General features: G+C 34.8%; 1 protein-coding gene and 1 pseudogene across 9 annotated transcripts in view; one reads left to right on the top strand and one right to left on the bottom strand.

Moving 5' to 3' along the window:
- The window catches only part of SOX6 (SRY-box transcription factor 6), a 373,444-nt gene that overhangs the window by 142,847 nt on the left and 212,675 nt on the right, over nucleotides 1-17,922 (top strand). The gene's annotated exons all lie outside the window — the stretch shown is intronic.
- The window catches only part of LOC124504990 (phosphatidylinositol N-acetylglucosaminyltransferase subunit P-like), a 22,414-nt pseudogene continuing 6,369 nt past the window's right edge, over nucleotides 1,878-17,922 (bottom strand).

Raw genomic sequence — 17,922 nt, 5'->3', positions numbered from 1 at the left:
TTGGATCACTGAGTTATATGGAACTTCTAAATGTTGATGTATTTCATGATACAATATAAAATAATCACATCCACCAATGTCACATTCATAAACAATTTGATTATTGAAAACAAATACAGTCAGTTGTTTTCCTTGAAGTCAAGAGACTCTCTTCATACCATATTTGAGAAAATATATTTTAAAATCCAAGGTATGGAAGCAACCCAAGTGTCTATCCATACATGAATGGATTAAGAAGATGTGGTATATATACAATGGAATATCACTCAGCCATGAACAAGAATGAAATCTCGCCATTTACAAAAATATGGATACATCTAGATGGTATAATGCTAAGTGAAATAAGTCAGTCAGAGAACAGCAGATACCACATTATTTCACTCACATGTGGAATTTAAGAAACAAAACAAATGAACAAATTAAAAAGGAGAAAAAAAAAGAGTCTTAACTATACAGAACAAACTGGTGGTTCCTAGAAGGGAGGTGTTAGGTGGATTGGCGAAATAGGTGATAGGGATTAAAGAGTACGCTTATCATGATGAGCCCTGCTTAATGTGTAGAATTGTTGAATCATTATATTGTATACCTGAAACTAATATAACACTATATGTTAGCTATACTTGAATTAAAAAAAAATTAAGTTTGAATGCTATTCTTTTCCTGTCCATTATTCTTTCAAGTAGAAATGGCATTCTATGGAAAAAAGCTATTAGTTTGGATCTCAAAGAATCACACAAATGCTTTTCCTCAGGAAAACTATTGTTATTTTGGTATGTAGCAGAAATACTTTATATGTAATTAAAGTATACTCTAAGTTGAGATTTAATAAGATTAATATATTATTTTTACTGTTTCATCAAGAATTTTTAAGTGAAACTGACATTTAAAAAATACCTGGTTGGGGCGCCTGGGTGGCGCAGTCGGTTAAGCGTCCGACTTCAGCCAGGTCACGATCTCGCGGTCCGTGAGTTCGAGCCCCGCGTCGGGCTCTGGGCTGATGGCTCAGAGCCTGGAGCCTGTTTCCGATTCTGTGTCTCCCTCTCTCTCTGCCCCTCCCCCGTTCATGCTCTGTCTCTCTCTGTCCCAAAAATAAATAAACATTGAAAAAAAAATTTTTTTAAAAATAAAAAATACCTGGTTACAAAGACTTCAGTGACCACTAACTACTACAATTCAGTGCTGCTGGCTTGATTTCTGATAAGGCATAGTAATTTTAGATAAGCCACCAGTAATTTTACTTATTATTGGTTTTACACCATTAGGGCAAATGTCAATGCAGTGAAAAAGACAAAAATGATCATAGTAATATTATAAACATAATTTTATGGATATAGCATTTATATAAAAGTGGACCCAGATGATGTCCAAAATGCTTTTTGAGAAGTAGGAGTCAAGTGATAGATGTAAATATAATGGTAGTGTGGGGAATAAATATTCTCTTTCAAGAAAGTTAAATGTTTATTATTTTTTAAATCTTTGATTATTATTCAGTAATACAAAAGTATTTAAAACATTAATTTACAAGGAAACAAATTTCTTTAAGTATCTTCTCACCTCAAATTCTATTCCCTTAATTTTCCTTAAGTGACCTTCAATAGAAATTATTTTTATATTGGGAAAAAATAACTTCTAAACAATTACCCTTGAGTGAGAGATATTTTATTCTTTTTTTAATACATGATTTTATTTAGTTTGTCCATTAAAAATGAATATTTGAGAACATTTAATGATATTAATGGATTTCAAATTAAGAGTTCAACTTAATATTTTTACATTTCAATGTCAGGTATTAATAACAGAGATAGTCAAAATAATTATGGCCAAAATTATTATGTCAAAAACTTATAATAAATGCTTGGTGTTAGTCTACACACAATTCAGTTTTTGGTGTAAAGTTTTTTGGCTTCAAGAAAGAACATTTGGTTTGCTTCACTAATGGAAAAATCTCTTAATGCTGGGATGTCATCTTCTTGGTATTTCTTTTGCTGTTGATTTTTAGCATAGTTGTCCATAACTGTATGAATGGAAATGAGTGGAGATGTACTCATCATGTTTATTCCAAATGATAGTACATAACCAATAACTGTAGTAGTGAAGTGGTAGGCAGGCAGTGCAACTGTCCAATATTTTTGAGGCCAATAGGTTTAGTCTACGGAGTTTAGTCAAGATTCAAGAACAAAAGCCCCTTCAAGACATAGTATGTAGCCAAATTGGGACTTACGAACAAAGCCATAAATTGTGGCAATGGCGATAGTGAATTTTCCACCGTTTTCCCTGTGGCTTTAGACAGTCTTGTCACACTACAGCCAAGATGCCTGAGGAATAGGGCCTTCCATCCCCCCTCCATGGGTGTATGGGAGTGTGGGTGTTGAGATGTTGTATTCTTAATAATTCTCAAGAATTGTATACTATCACTTATAAATGTACATTATTGCACAATATAATATAGAAATAATATAAAGTATAACATAACATTCTCTCTCTCTGTTCTACCCCTGTCAGCCTATTTTTAAAATAGCATTTTTAAAATAAAAATGTGTTATGCAACTTGCTTTTTTAAAAACTTAATATAGATTTATCTCATTCTTGAGGATAAAATTTTTGTGGATATCTTGTGGATATCTTGAGGATAAAATTTAAAAGAGTACATTGAAGATACTCAGTAAATATTTGTTAAATGAATGAATGAATTCTTTACATTATCTTAAGAGCTGCCTGCATAATATACCCAGATCAATGAAGAATAATTTGTTTATCCATTCCTCTTTTGATAAACATCCGCTTATTCCTGGCTTTCAGTTTTAAAGTAACACTACAGAAGAGAAAAAGGGTGGAAGAATGCTTCAGGCAATATGAATAGCATGGATGATGAGACCTAGAAATGTGAGAGAGAAATTATTTTTCTGGGTAATTTCATGTTTTTAGTGAAAGTAGTGTGCATGTGTGTGTGCATTTGTGGTTGAGGGGGGCAGGTGTTAAAGCTGGACAGAAAAAGTGAAAGATAGGATGAGATGGGCAAGCAAGTGCAAAATCATAAAGGGGGGTATGTAGCCATTTAAGAAAAAGTCTGGGGGCACCTGAGTGGCTCAGTTGATTAAGTGTCCATCTCTTGATTTTGGCTCATGTCATGATCTCATGGTTGTGGGATCAAGCCCCATGTTGGGCTCTGAATTGAGTGTGGAGCCTGCTTGGGATTCTCTCTCTCGTCTCACTCTGCCCCTCCTCTGCTCACGGACACCCTTTCTCTCTCTCTATCTCAAAATAAATAAACATTAAAAAAATTAAATAGTCTGGACTTCATTAGTGGAGAACCATTGAAGAGTTTAACTGGGTGAGTGACAGTCTCAGGCCTGGATTTACAACTTCCATCCTCATCTGTGCAGATGTTGGAATAAAGTGATATTTTGTAGTCAGTGACAGTTGTCTTATTTTAGAACTTTATTAAAAGTTCTAATTTGAAAAGCTATATCATAATCCTGTATCATGTAACTTGTGTTCACTGTTAGGATAGATTCTAAAATGGATTTTTAATATAGCCATTATATGACTATCAGCAAATATTTATTGAATGTTTACTATGTGCAGCACTGTTCTAAGTGCTTCACTTGTATTAATTTGTATTAACTTATTTGATCTATACAATACTGAATTTTATCAGAGAGATCAATAAGATCGAAGTTATAGCCTTAGGAAATAGTGGAACTGAAATTTAAAACTAGGCAATCTGGCTCCAGAGTCCATGCTGTTAAACATTTCACCCTACAGCTTCCTAAATCAGATTATTCCTATAATATGTAAACAAAACCCAGTGGACTTACATATGAAACTATAAGTCAAAAAATCCAGTTACATTTGTTCATATACAGAGTGACATAAGTTCAACTTCTATGTTCTGCTTTTATTCCATTTTTTTCTTCCGTTAACACAAAGAAGCAAAAATATATTTTGCGAATTAGTTTGCTGATGTTAATTATAGTGTCACATTATAAAAGAAAACAGTTTTTAAATTTGGTGAAGTTCCTCTAACTGAAAAAAAATCGCATCTGAAAAATTAATGCTGGATATCAATTAATCCAGCATTAATTGATATACCCATTAGATATATATGGGTATATATGTATTGTTGGGTATATATGTATTGTTGATCAAGAAGAAGAGGCTGTAAAGCAACCAGAGAGTTTATTTGGGGTCTTAGGGATTGCAACCTGGGAGACACAGAATCCATAGAAATCGAAAGTGTGCTCCAAGTTAGGAACGGGAATGCAGGCTTACAGTGGCAAAAGACATAAGGTTGTGTAACTTGTTTTGAAAGAATTATGATTGGCACTGGCAGAGTTTAAACTGACTACCTAATACACAATTGGTTATTTAGCTAATAGGCTTTACATCATTTCTATTTCAGTTCAAATTAGAAGGATGTGTTCAAGGAGGTGGTGGAGTTGCAACTGACAAATTGCAGTTGACAAAAGTAAAAAATTCATGGTGTTCTGACAGCTGAAGCAGGAGACACGCATAGGTCCTCGTTGTCCTTTTGACACTATTTTGAAGGACTCTCCTAGCAGTGGTTATTTCATTTTGAATCTTCTTTCACATGTATATGTATACGATATGTTTACATTTATAGTTCTTGGTCACATAAATTGCTTTTTCTCGTGCTACCAAGATACTAATGATCTTTACAGATACAGGCAAGATTGAATGATTTTCATAAAAAAACTAAAATTGCAGAGAGCGTCTATACTCACAGAATATTTCTAGATTATAGCCTATAACGTAGCCGATAGGACTGGAATCCTTAACAGATTATCTAGTCCAACACCCTCATTTTACAGGTGGGGAAATGGAGGCTCAAAAAGCTACTTGTACAAAGTGGCAAAAGTAAAACGAGAACCCAGATATCAGGATTTATGTTCCAGTTACTTAACACTATACAACTTGATAATCAAATATTTTTATATGCTCTGTTAACTCTTATTACACAGCTTGAAAATTATAAGATGAACATCATACTGTTTTTGAGTTTTTTTTTTCTATTTCTGCCATTCTCTATGTACTAGCCAACAAGAAACTTGTGAAATATATACTGATGTGATTTATCTGACCTCAGCTTGAGTTTTATCTGTTCAATCTTTATCAGTTTCTGCATTTCTTTTATCCTACATTCCCAAAATGCCACTGATTTTTTAAAATCACTTTTCTGAAAAAGAGAGAGAGAGAGGCAAGCCAAGAAACAGACTCTTAACTATAGAGAACAAACTGTACCAGAGGGGAGGTGGGGTGGCGGATGGTGAAATAGGTGATGAGCATTAAGGAAGTGCACTTGTTGTGATGAGCCCGCTGATGTTATGAAAGTGCTGAATCACTATGTTGTAAACCTAAAATTAATATTACACTGTATGTTAACAAGTTGGAATTTAAATAAAAACTAAACAAAAAAAAAGACACGTGTGGATTTTCAACTGCACAGGAGGTCAGCACCTTTAACCTGTGTTGTTCACAGGACATCTGTAGTATATGATCATACTGAAGAAAAACATTTGCCAGTTAAAAACAGACTCAAGTTAGATTGCCCCCTTTCAAATCTTTTTGTTCTGCTTATTTTTTTCACAGTGTTATGCTCCTTTTTTTTCCCACTTGACATTATCACACAGGCATTTTTTTCAGTTTTAAAAGGCTTTTCCTAAAAATAGTTAAAAATCTGACTTGCCTCTGTGTAATCAGCACCTGAATACAGATAGCCCTGTTCACTTCATCGCTTCACTACAATTGGACTTTCCATTTGTTATTAAGTTTTTCACTGTCATCAGTATTGTTTCAGTGAATATCTTTTTTAAAATATTTATTTTTGAAAGACAGAGCACGAGCAGGAGAGGGACAGAGAGAGAGGGAGAGAGAATCAGAAGCAGGGTCAGTGCTGTCATTGGAGAGGCCGATGTGGGAATCAAATTCAACAACCTTGAGATCATGACCTGAGCTGAGATCAAGAATTGGACGCTTAACTGACTGAGCCACCCAGTGCCCCTCAGTGAATATCTTTCAACACATAGAATTTTATCCTTAAGAATGTAATCTCAAATAGAGAAAATCTTGTTAGAAATGAAAAAATAAATAAACTCACTTTTTGTTATGATGCCTTGTTTCCTGAGGAACTTAAGACCAATGTTCTTTATACAGTTCTTGCTCTTATTTAAAGGAAATTAGGATCTGGAGAACCCTTCAGGCACTCAGGTTTTTTAATACAAGAGCCAATGAAAACCAAAGATTCTTGTGGCCCATAATATTCCAGTTGTTAAATTTGATCAGTGGTGGGCACTGAAATCTTTCCAAGTCTATATGTAACTGTTTACCTATGAAACATCCTGATTTTCTATTTCTTAAAAAGTATCATTTAAACTCTGATTAATCTCTGTAACCCAGCACATATGAAAACTTCCATGCTGAGGCTTCAGAGTGAAAATGTTAGTATCTTTGGACAAGTTGTACTTTTGAAAATATTTCCCTATTGATTGCTTCTGTCATTGACTAGCATTCCATTGTTAGATTACATGATAAGCTTGAGGAGGTCTAAATAAGAATCAATATTGCTTTTTAAATGGATAGAGGAAAATGATTACCAAAATCAACTATCTTGCAAAAATGATTTTTTTAAGTTTATTTATTTATTTTGAGGGAGAGGAAGGGAGGGAGAGAGGGGGAGTGTGTGTGCAAGGGAGGGACAGAGAGAGAGGGAAAGAGTAAATCCCAAACAGGCTCTGTGTTGTCAGCATGAAGCCTGACTCAGGGCTTGATCTCAGGAGCAGTGAAATCATGACCTGAGCTGAGGTCAAGAGTTGAGCACTTAACCAGCTGAGCCACCCAGGTGCCCCACAATGATTTAAAGTGGATCATTTCACTTGAGTTTTTCAGAGGTGGCATGTTACAGTGAAAGGATCAGGACTTCTATGTTCTAGTCCTAACTCAAATTACCTTTATGACATCAGGCATATCACTTTCCCTTCTGGCTTTCAGCTTCCTGATTTGTAAAATTTGGGAGCTGAATGACTTCTTTGATTCTTTACAATATTGATTTTCTGAGTCTATGATCATTTAAATAAGTATACTTTAAAAAGACACTTCAAGTTATTTTTTTAAGATAATTTTTTGAAAAATCACCTTTACATGTAGATTAATGGTGGTAAAACCAGTGATGGAAAATATGGGGAACAAACAAACTGTGATAGGGAAAAATGTGAGGTATTTTTCTTTCTTTTATAATGTTCCCTTTCCCCCCCTAAAAGTCTCAGATAGGCAGTGAGCTTTGTAACAACTGTTTGCTTATGTTCAAATTGGGAAGTACATTTGGAGCTATATACACATACCAGACATGTGCACACACACACACACACACACACACACACACATATGCACTCTCTCCCTTCTTCCAGTTCTGTTCTTAGGTGTATGGGGTCAACCTGGGACTTCAGTCTGGGGAAAATAAGCACAATGTTACTCTAATGCTAATAAGAACTGTAAAACTTCAAGACAAGAAAATGTATTCTTGAATATCAGTCTAAAAGAATTGGCTGTTTTTGAAGTGGAAAGATAAATAGGTTTGAATTTAGGTTTTAAGATCTGGCTGTGTGATTTTAAGTAAATCTTGTGTCCTCTCTGTCTTTTCTTCCTTTGCAAATTGGTGATGACAATAATAATAGCTGCCTTACTAGGTGGTTTTAAGGCTCAATGTATATGAAAGCACTTTCTAGTACCTTTTTAGTTGTTTTGAATTTTGGTTAATTTTTTCATTTAAATTCAAGTTAGTTAACATACAGTGTAGTATTGGTTTCAGGAGTAGAACCCAGTTATTCATCACTTACATATAACACCCAGTGCTCATGCTCATCACCCATTCAGCTCATTCCCCCACCCACTTCTGCTTCAGCAACCCTCACTTTGTTCTCTGTATTTGAGTCTCTTATGGTTATAGTTGTTTTGATTTTTATTATGTCTAGCCTATTTTCATGTACAGATTAGTGGAAACAATGTTATCATTCATGTATACTTACCTTATACAAATGAAATATTTAATAATGTTCTATATCCATTTTGATATAAGGCCATTTTTATGATAGACTTTTATCACTTTAGTAACTCAAATAGAAGGTTAAAATGAGTAGCCTATTACTGAATAATTACTGTATATTTTTATCTTGGTAGAGTTACTAACCTGGTAGAATTTCTACCATGTTTTTTATTTTACAATGATAATGAAATGAACCATAGTAATAATAATATTACCTCACCCTTGCTGATGATCTCAGTCTTGTATTTCTTGGGTTGCCAGAGTAAACTGTTATTGGCTCTTTCCAAATGGCCTTGACTGCTGTTGATTATTCAGTTCATTTGACCAAATGGAGGGAACAAAAGAGTATATATAGTCAACTCTTGATTACCTGTGTTCTCAGTTGCACAGATAATTCCAAACAGCAACTACTTCAGATGTTTATATTTAGCTCATGAATGGATTTAAGAGCTTACATTTAAATATAACCATGTCTGATAATCTGGGAATTCACTTGTCTTTGGCTTGTTGCAATGATAATTAAAACTTGGAAGTGTTTTCCCTAACTCTAAAATATTTTTTATTGCCTAGAATACATTGGCCCCCAACTCTAACTTGTGGATCTTCTTGGGAGAGTCTTGTTTATTTGTTTCCTTCCTCTCCTTTTTTTTGCTCCTTTTTTTTTCTTTCTGTTCTGAGTGGGTGAATCCACTCTCTGCTTAAAGTTGGAAAACTAAATTTTTATACATTTGTAAATAGTTATTGTTTAACTGAATTTGGTTCCAAATTCACACCAAATTATTTAGTTCTATTGACATTGTAGTGATTTAACACTTGCCTTTGGATTTACGCAGTTTTGAAATATCTTCATTGATGTTCACTTTAGTATTTTAGATTTTTTTCCTTAAAAAAAAAAAGATTTTCTGCTGCCTCTGATAGAACTTTTACAACTATGAACTAACACTGTTACAACGTAACTCCGGTATCCCTACAAAACTGTGCCTGAAAAATTCCAGAAATGGCAGAGTCCTTTTTCCCAAATCACATTTAGTAGATTTTCCTGTATTTTGGTGTTTGTTTGCTTTCCCAGTGCCTTTTAAATCTTCACTTGGTTTAGATCCTTCAGTTGTTAAAAAATTATTGATGGTCTTTATAATAATCTACACTTTATAAAATACATTTATTTATGGGATCCGGGTAGGAATTGTATTTAATTTAATTGTACTTAATTTCAATTCCACTATACTTGGTAATACCTGGTTAGAACTGCCTGTGTGTAAGCTTGAAAATTAGTTTAGGACTCAATTGTAGCTCAGTTCTGGAGGTATGAGGGGTTTCTTTTAATTCTCCTATTAATATAATTTGGGAATTACTTATTTTTCTATGTTGGGAAGAAGTTTGGTAAACAATGTTGTGTTGATTTCCTAGAAACTTAACTATAAACTCTCTGGAATAATTGTAGGCATGTAGATTTTTTGTAGGACTGAGGGAAATACTTTTCTCATAGAATTTACTCAAAGGCCTTTGACTCTATGGTTTTTGTTGACTATAAGTCTGGTATAAATTTCCAAAAGTTTGGTTGACTTTTCAACTTAAAATAAACCAGGAAAGTTTTGGTTTACTGTTTATATTCTAGATAGGACTTTCCTTTTTTTCCTTTACAATAATTTTCATTACTTCTTCACTAGATATATAACCCAAGGCCTCAGAATCTTCAGAAGCAAATGCAGGTTTTTCATTGATGTATGTGTTGGTATATTTATATGAAACAAGAACTTGTGCTTAATATCAAAATTGAAATTTTAAATGACATATTGGTATAAGATTTAGACATTTAAATATTCTTATCATTTTCAGATGGACATTTTTGTGTTGTTTGGCTTATTACTAAGTAAAATTATAAGCTTGTCTCTTCTAAAATGAGAAAAATTAGCATGACCTTATATCTCCTTAATTGGGAATTACATTTCATGGAAAATTGATTGACTGTTTCTATGAATGCTATATTAAAAACTTCTCTTCAGAATACTTGGCAAATAAATAGCATTTGTACCAGCTTTATGAAACTAAGGTTATATTGTTAGGTTTACTCTAGATGATGGGTCTATTATATCTATATTTGTTTATTTTGAATTTCTACATATGTTCAATAGTGAATTGAGCCTATTATTCTATAGAATTTCATTACCCATATTTCAGGCTTACCAAAAACATAAAATTCATATAGAATTTTTACAAAATTTAGCAACTTTAGGGTTCTGTTTAGGTAACATTATTTAGAAACTGACATTAAGTGAGAATAAGTTATGACTATATTTGATTGCCTGGTTTACACCTGTGTTCTTGATGTACTATTTCACAGTGCCTCCATTCATTTAATAAATGTCTTAATTTGTATGACAAATTATCTGAATTAATTCACATAATTTCTTTCAACAAGTATTTGTTAAAGATCTACTATGTGTCTGGACCTGTTTTAGGTACTGGGGAAATAGCTAATAGTAGACAAATTAAAAGACAAATGACATCAAGTAAATGTCATTTGGTAATCAGGTAAATTGTCTTTGTCATGGAACACAACAAAAATGAAATATGTCATTCTTGCACAATAATTGAGTACTGCTGGAATCACAGCACATTAAAAAGACAGAAAGACAATGAAATATCACCTCACACCTGTCAGAATGACTAAAATAAACAGCACAAAAAAAAAAACAGGTGTTGGCAAGGATGTGGAGAAAGGGGAACCCTCTTGCACTCCTGGTGGGAATGCAGACTGGTGCAGCCACTCTGGAAAACACTATAGAGGTTCCTCAAAGAGTTAAAAATGGAGCTGCCCTATGACCCAGCAATTCCACTACTAGGTATTTACCCAAAGAATAAAAAATACCAATTCAAGGGGATACATGCACCCAATGTTTATAGCAGTATTATCCACAAAAACCAAACTATGGAAACAGACTAAGTGACCATTGAGTGATGAATGTTCAAAGAAGATGTAGTATATATATGCAATGGAATATTACTCAGCCATAATAAAGAAGGAAATCTTGCTATTTGTAATGACATGGATAGACCTGGAGAATATTATGCTAAGTGAAATAAGTTAGTCAGAGTAAGATAAATACCATATGATTTCACTCATATGTGGAATTTAAGAAATAAAACAAATGAGTAAAGTGGGGGGACAAAGCACGTGAGAGGCAAACCATGAAATAGACTCTTAACTATAGAGAACAAACAGAAGGTTACCAAAGGGGTGGGGGGGGCGGTGAAATAGGTGATGGAAATTAAAGTGTGATGAGCACCGGGTGTTGTATGGAAGTGTTGAATCACTATATTGTATATCTGAAACTAATATTACACTATATGTTAGCTAACTGGAATTTGAATGAAAACTTTAAAAAGAAAAAAAAATTAGGTCAGAAGCAAAAAAATAACAGAAAGGACCTATCAACATTTTTAGAGAGGTTAAGAGATATACTATAGATGTGTCAAATAGGATGGTAAGAATGCATTATTTTTAAAAAGTCAGTGAGTAGTTAAATTTTTTCAACTTTGTTTTAAACTGGTAGGTGTAGAAGACAAGCTGGAAATACTCATTTAACTTAATTATAATTGTTTTTTTTTAATTTTTTTAAGTATTTATTTATTTTTGAGAGAGAGAGAGAGAGAGAGAGAGGCAGGGTGCGAGTGGTGGAGGGGGCAGAGAGAGAGGGAGACACAGAATCCAAAGCAGGCTCCAGGCTCCAAGCTGTAAGCACAGAGCCCAACGTGGGACTGGGAGTCATGAACTGTGAGACCATGACCTGAGCCGAAGTTGGACGCTTAACCAATTGAGCCACCCAGGCACCCCAGTTATAATTGTTTTTGACAAGGAGAGCAGAAATCTCAAATGAGGTTGCTTGTCACTTGTTAAAGCTTATTAGTACACCTGTTATTAAAGAAACTATAGAGAGTGAATCAGCTGAACAAAATCTTGGCTAGTGGAGGTATGCAAAACGTAGCATTAGCAAGCTGCATAGGAGGCATAGAATTTAAAATGTTGCGAGACACTGACGTGGATCATAGATAGTAAAATAGGCAGGGTCACCTTTCCAATTTTTGAATTCAATCAAAGAATGTATTTTGTATTAAAAAAGAATACTTTCTTAAAACGTTCCCCTAAAAAAGCTTTGGTGGCATAAGAACAGCTGAATGGGTTGGCCAATCAACTGTATGTAACTTTTTTTGTAGTTCTTTCTTTCAGCTATTAAAAATTAGAGGGGTACCTAGGTGGCTCAGTCAGTGGTTGTATTGGTTTCTGCTCAGGTCATGATCTCACAGTTTTTGGGACTGAGCCCGGCAGAGAACCCTGTATTGGGCTCCCCACTGACAGCACAAAGCCCAGTTGGGATTCTCGCTCTCCCTCTCTATCTGTCCCTCCCTTTCCCTCTCCTCTCCCTCTCCCTCTCTCTCAAAATAAGTAAATAAACTTTAATAAAAAAGAATTAGAAACTGTTTTCTGATTACAGTATCTTGCTATATAATTCAGTTTTATTGCAGAAAGGTGATGTTAGAAAGGGTTAATACAATAATATAAGTCCCTTTGAAATGTTTTTTGTATAATTACTTATCCACATAATTTATGTAGTCTTTTCAGTTGATTCTACCTTCTAAATTGTATTTGGTGTTCAGAGAAGTGTTTACATTTTTTTTTCCATACAGTTAAAAATTTAATTTCTAGGTATAACATCTTCTGAGTAGAGAATTTTCCAATCTGTTTATGTAGACTCAGTCCTCTTAGTCATTAGATTTTATTAATTATTTACAACATTTTAAATAATATTAAATTATAATTTTCCTAAATATAAATTAGTTTTCTTTTTAATACCATTAAATCTACCAACAAAGTGTTTAACTTTTAAAAAAATGCAAAAAAGGACTTCATGAAGACTGTGTGAGGTCATTGTCTTCAACTAGTTGTCATTTTTTTCCCCCTAGAAACATTTGTTTTACTGGAAAAAGCCTGGGCTTGGGGATCAGATCTTCTGGCTTAGAATCATGGCTCTATTGATTACAAGCTATGTTATCTTGGACATATTTTAATCTTATTTAGCTCATTTTCCTAAGTTTGTTAAAACAGATAAAAATGCTAAGTACTAACACACATAGGAAGTATTTGGACCATCATATGTGCTCAAAAAAATGTATATAGAATCTGTGTCTACATTTCTTTAGTTTTTCAAATTTCATTATTTATCTCCTTTAATTGGATTTGATTTTCTACTGCTTACATAGCAGTGGAGATGATTTTTAATTTTGGACAGTTAACAGTAGTAACTAAACTGGCAGCAACTTAGATATGGCTCAAATACTGCTGAATTCTAGAGCAATTCCATCTGGTTTATCCATTGCTGTGGCTACCTATCTCCAACTATTCTGGGAGTTAACAATTTAGATAGAGTTGGTTATGAGTTCATTTCAGCTTTATTGAGCACAAAATAAGTGGTAGGCACCGGTAGTTAATTTGTGCTTTGTCATGGAGATGAATATTACACAGAGCCTGGCCTTCAATGGCAGTCAGGTAGAAGTACCCCTTGTGGCCTATCCTTTGCTCTTCCTCCCCACCACTTTTCTCTATAGAATTATGAATGGCACTAAGATTCTTATCTAATTCACAGCAGGGGTTTTAAACCTGGGTGGGGAGCCAACAGAATCCATCAGAGAGGATGTACTTAAGATCTGTGCGTTTGCAGAGCCTGCCTCCTCTGCAATTCCTCTGGGACTACTGGAGTTATAACACCTTTTACAAGCAAAGTTCTTTTTAAATATCACTCTTAAATGCAACAGTTGCAATCATCTTCTTGTTGCCTTTTCAGATTTTTATCTCTTCAAAAGGTGGCATCTGGCACTACTGAGGTTATTTTTCAGCACTACCGCATTGACTGTGGCATTCTATTCCCTATAAGGCTCAGATATTAATACATGTTTTTTTCTTCTTCTCTGGATCACATGGCCAACTTTTGCCTTCAAGTTAAAAAAATTAAAAATCCTTATTTATTCACGTGACAATGGTAAAACCATAAATTTTAAAGTTGCATTAGAAAATGATTTTTATAAACTTGTTTTAAAATTCCATTTGTAACCTGCAAGTATTATATGAAGTGATCCTAACTCTTTTAAAATCTTGAATCATGCTTTTCTATGCATTTGTAAGAGAACGTCCCAGTATGAAAATAGGACATCCTATTTGTGACTAAACTGATCTTTGTTTATAGGCTGAACAAACATACATTGACTTTTAATGTAATTGTGAAAAGAAAAAGGCCTTGAAAATGTTTAGAAATATTTTGTTCATGTTTACTTTAGCATGTTAAAAATCATCTGTGATGGGATATCCTTAACCACTTCTGGACTGAGGTTTTAATTGTCTTTCTTTCTTTCTTTCTTTCTTTCTTTCTTTCTTTCTTTCTTTCTTTCTTTCTCTTTCGTATTCCTTAATATTTTTGCCCTGAATATTATGGACTTTACATGGGAAACATTAGATAACATTCAAAAAACTCTCTAAATGTAATGTGTTGGTTTAAAAAAATTTTTTTAACATTTATTTATTATTGAAAGACAGAGAAAGAGCGTGAACAGGGGAAGGGCAGAGAGAGGGAGACACAGAATCCAAAGCAGGCTCCAAGCTGTCAGCACAGAACCCGACACGGGGCTCAAACTCACAAACTGTGAGATCATGACCTGAGCCGAAGTCAGATGCTTAACTGACTGAGCCACCCAGATGCCCTGTAATGTATTTTTATAATAAGATGATGATAGCACCTATTGAACCCAGAAATCAATGTTGAAGTCAAAATAGTGAACAAAAAGAACTTGCTACTTATCCAACTGTATTCAGCTATTAAAGCACAATCAAAGACACAGCAAATTCAAAATCAATATGAAATTTCCATTTCCCCTTTACGAACTCATAATTCAAGTTTGTAATGGTGGAATCTGTATTACTGGCCTGCTCTCTGATCAGATACTCAGTACAGTGATTTGGGAATCTGTGAACTATTTGTGATTCTGTAAAAACTCAAATAAACAATCTCCTTTAGTTGTTGTACAGTTTTGTTTTAATTTAAAGTTTTTAGCATACCTTCTGATTTCAAAGTCTTAGCACTAACAACAGCTAGGTCCACTGGGATGTCCTGATGCCTATGGACAAAACAGGAGGAAAAAAAGAATGGCATGGACTGGGCTATCTAGATTGCTGATCAAGTAATTAGGGGCACACCTAACTAGGTGGGGGATTTGAGAAGGAGTCTAAAAGGCCACTAAGACCCAGAGAACTAGCCAAATCAATCTGTTGGGGAAAACTAAAATTCCAGTATTTGAGAGTTCAGGGACACTTACTAGGTCTGATTGCATTCATTCAAATATAGGAATACAGGTGGGGAGTCCTCAGCACCAGGAGTTTAGAATTTGGAGAAATAAGATTAGATGGAGAAAAAGAGAGTATGGGAGTGAGAGATTGGATTGGTAATGAAAAGCAACTACAAACAATGGTAGATATGTGTGTCTTGTGCTGAAAGGTCAATAGAGCTAAGTGCTAGTGTGTTGAGCTATCTTAAAGAACAAAAGGTGTCAGGGGCACCTGGGTGGCTCAGTCGGTTGAGCATCTGGTCCGTGGGTTCAGGTCCCATGTCGGGCTCTGTGCTTACAGCTCAGATCCTGGAGCCTGTTTCGGATTCTGTGTCTCCCTCTCCCTCTGCCCCTCTTCAGCTCGCTCTCTCTCAAAAATAAGTAAACTTTAAAAAAAACAAAAACAAAAAACAAAACAAAACAAAACAAAAAAACCACAAAAGGTGTCATATATCCTTCCCTAGGTAAATTCTTTCATTTTAGTAAGGACCTCAGGAAACATTGTATTAAACACATACACACACACACACACACACCTAAAAAACAAACCTCTGATAGAATTTTAGCTACATTGTCGGGGTGAAGTTGTTTTTAGAAGGTGGATCATTTAGGAGTACTATTCTCCATTCATGATAGGGTTAAGAGGGCAAACTTTGTAGCCAAACTGCCTGATTTTGAATCTTAGACATATAACTTAATAGCTTAGGACTTGGGCAAATTGCTTGACCTTTTTATGCCTCGGTTTCCTTATCTTTAACATGTGGATAACACTATGACCCACTGCATAGGATTGTTGTGAGGAACAAACAAATAAATATATAGAAAGCTCTTCCTAAGCAATTGCTTAAAAAGCAATTGCTATATAAGTTTAAGCAATCATTATTATTGTACAATCACGCATATTGGGTTAGGGAAAGGATTCCCTTGATTTACACTAGGCAAGTTGTAAATACCGGAAACGGGCAAGGATATGATGTGTTTGTACAAGCAACTGTTCTAAGCCTTAGTTGTATCAGAGAGGTTCCTCAGTCCTTACTAGGAAAACTTCCTACACTTCTCCAGGTAACTTCCTCTTGGCTAGCACCTGACCATCTCAGCCAGCAGCCACAGTGCACCCTAAGACAGCAGCACACTTGATGTGTGCAAATATTTGAGTGTATTTCTCAGTCTTTCATCAGTGTTGTAAATTTTGTATCTGGAATGTTTGGGAATGCCATGGTCTACAAAATCTTTGTATTTGGATTTGGAACCAGGAGGCCATATGCTTGTTGAGGAGAGAGGGTTTGGAGAATAAAACATAGCAGGGTATCTTGACTGCCAGGCAGGGTGCTAATTTCCTGAGTAACTCCAAGCATATCACTTAAATCAAGATCTATTTTTACATCTGTAAGTTGTCAAAGTTCAATTTACTCACCTCTTTGGTTTTCTAATTGCCTAGCCTAGCTTTTAAAATTATTTTGTAAATAAAGCCTTACTGAGAATTTGAGCATTTCTCAGTCTTACGTGGCATTAAAATTCTAGGTCCCTTAGAGCATTACTCCTGACTTTTAGAAATTCCCCACGATGTATTCTAACTCTGATGTAAGGGAAGATACCTCTTCCTTCACCTCCAGACTTCCTTGGATTAGGAATCAGAAGGCCTGAATTCATATCCAATCAAATGATCTCTGGTCAAGTTTCTTTACTTTTTGAAAGCTTGGGGTTTTGTCTGTGAGATGAAAGTAACAATGCGACATTTGGGATGAGGATTAAATAAGGTAACACATAAAATCTCTTAAGACAATACTTTGCTAAATAAGGCCTTTTTTTCTTAATCTTTCCTTTCCTGCCTCCTAATTCTGATGGAACTTCTTGAGAAAGAGCCAATTCTATATTCAGCACTATTGAAAAAATTCTTTTATTGTTTTTTTTCCCTAAAGGACCAAAGAATTCCATGTTTCTGAAAGGCCAGATATTACAATTTTTATGTGCGAATTATGGAGATGTAGCCATTGACCAGTTATCATCCATAGAGAACAGTGATGTAAAGGCAGCCTGTCTTCTGCTGAAGGAGGGATGTTTCAGGATACCTTCATTTCCGGATCCCAAAAGGATGAGCTAATAAAGCACAACGGGCTGAAGGCCCAGCTGTGAGGTTAGGAGCCTAGATGGCAGGATTCCATGGATTGTTCTTGCTCTTTTGGGATCTGCAACATGAATAGACCTCAGTTGATCCAGGAATAGACTTCCTTTTGCAGCTAGAGAGAGAGGAAGCTGAAGGAGAGGTGAGTGTGCCTGGAATAGACAGGGGAATTTGATCTTAATTTAGGGAGTTCCTGGGTATTCTTGTCTTGTTTGTACACAGTAGATTTTAATAACATTTTAAATGAGAGTTGTTCACATTTTAGGAGGGAAATTCTCATACATTTGGTGGGAAAAAAAAACAAAAGCAAAAACAAAAACCAAAGACAGTCTGTACCTCACTCAGTCCATGAGCCACATTTCCTGTGTAG

The sequence above is a fragment of the Lynx rufus genome, unplaced genomic scaffold (assembly GCF_022079265.1).
Source record: "Lynx rufus isolate CCGP_SWC_20201006 ecotype Redwood Valley unplaced genomic scaffold, mLynRuf1.p SCAF_9, whole genome shotgun sequence".
Lineage (NCBI taxonomy): Eukaryota > Metazoa > Chordata > Mammalia > Carnivora > Felidae > Lynx > Lynx rufus.
Note: the sequence above shows the minus strand (reverse complement) of the source record. Positions and strands in the feature narration are given on the sequence as shown.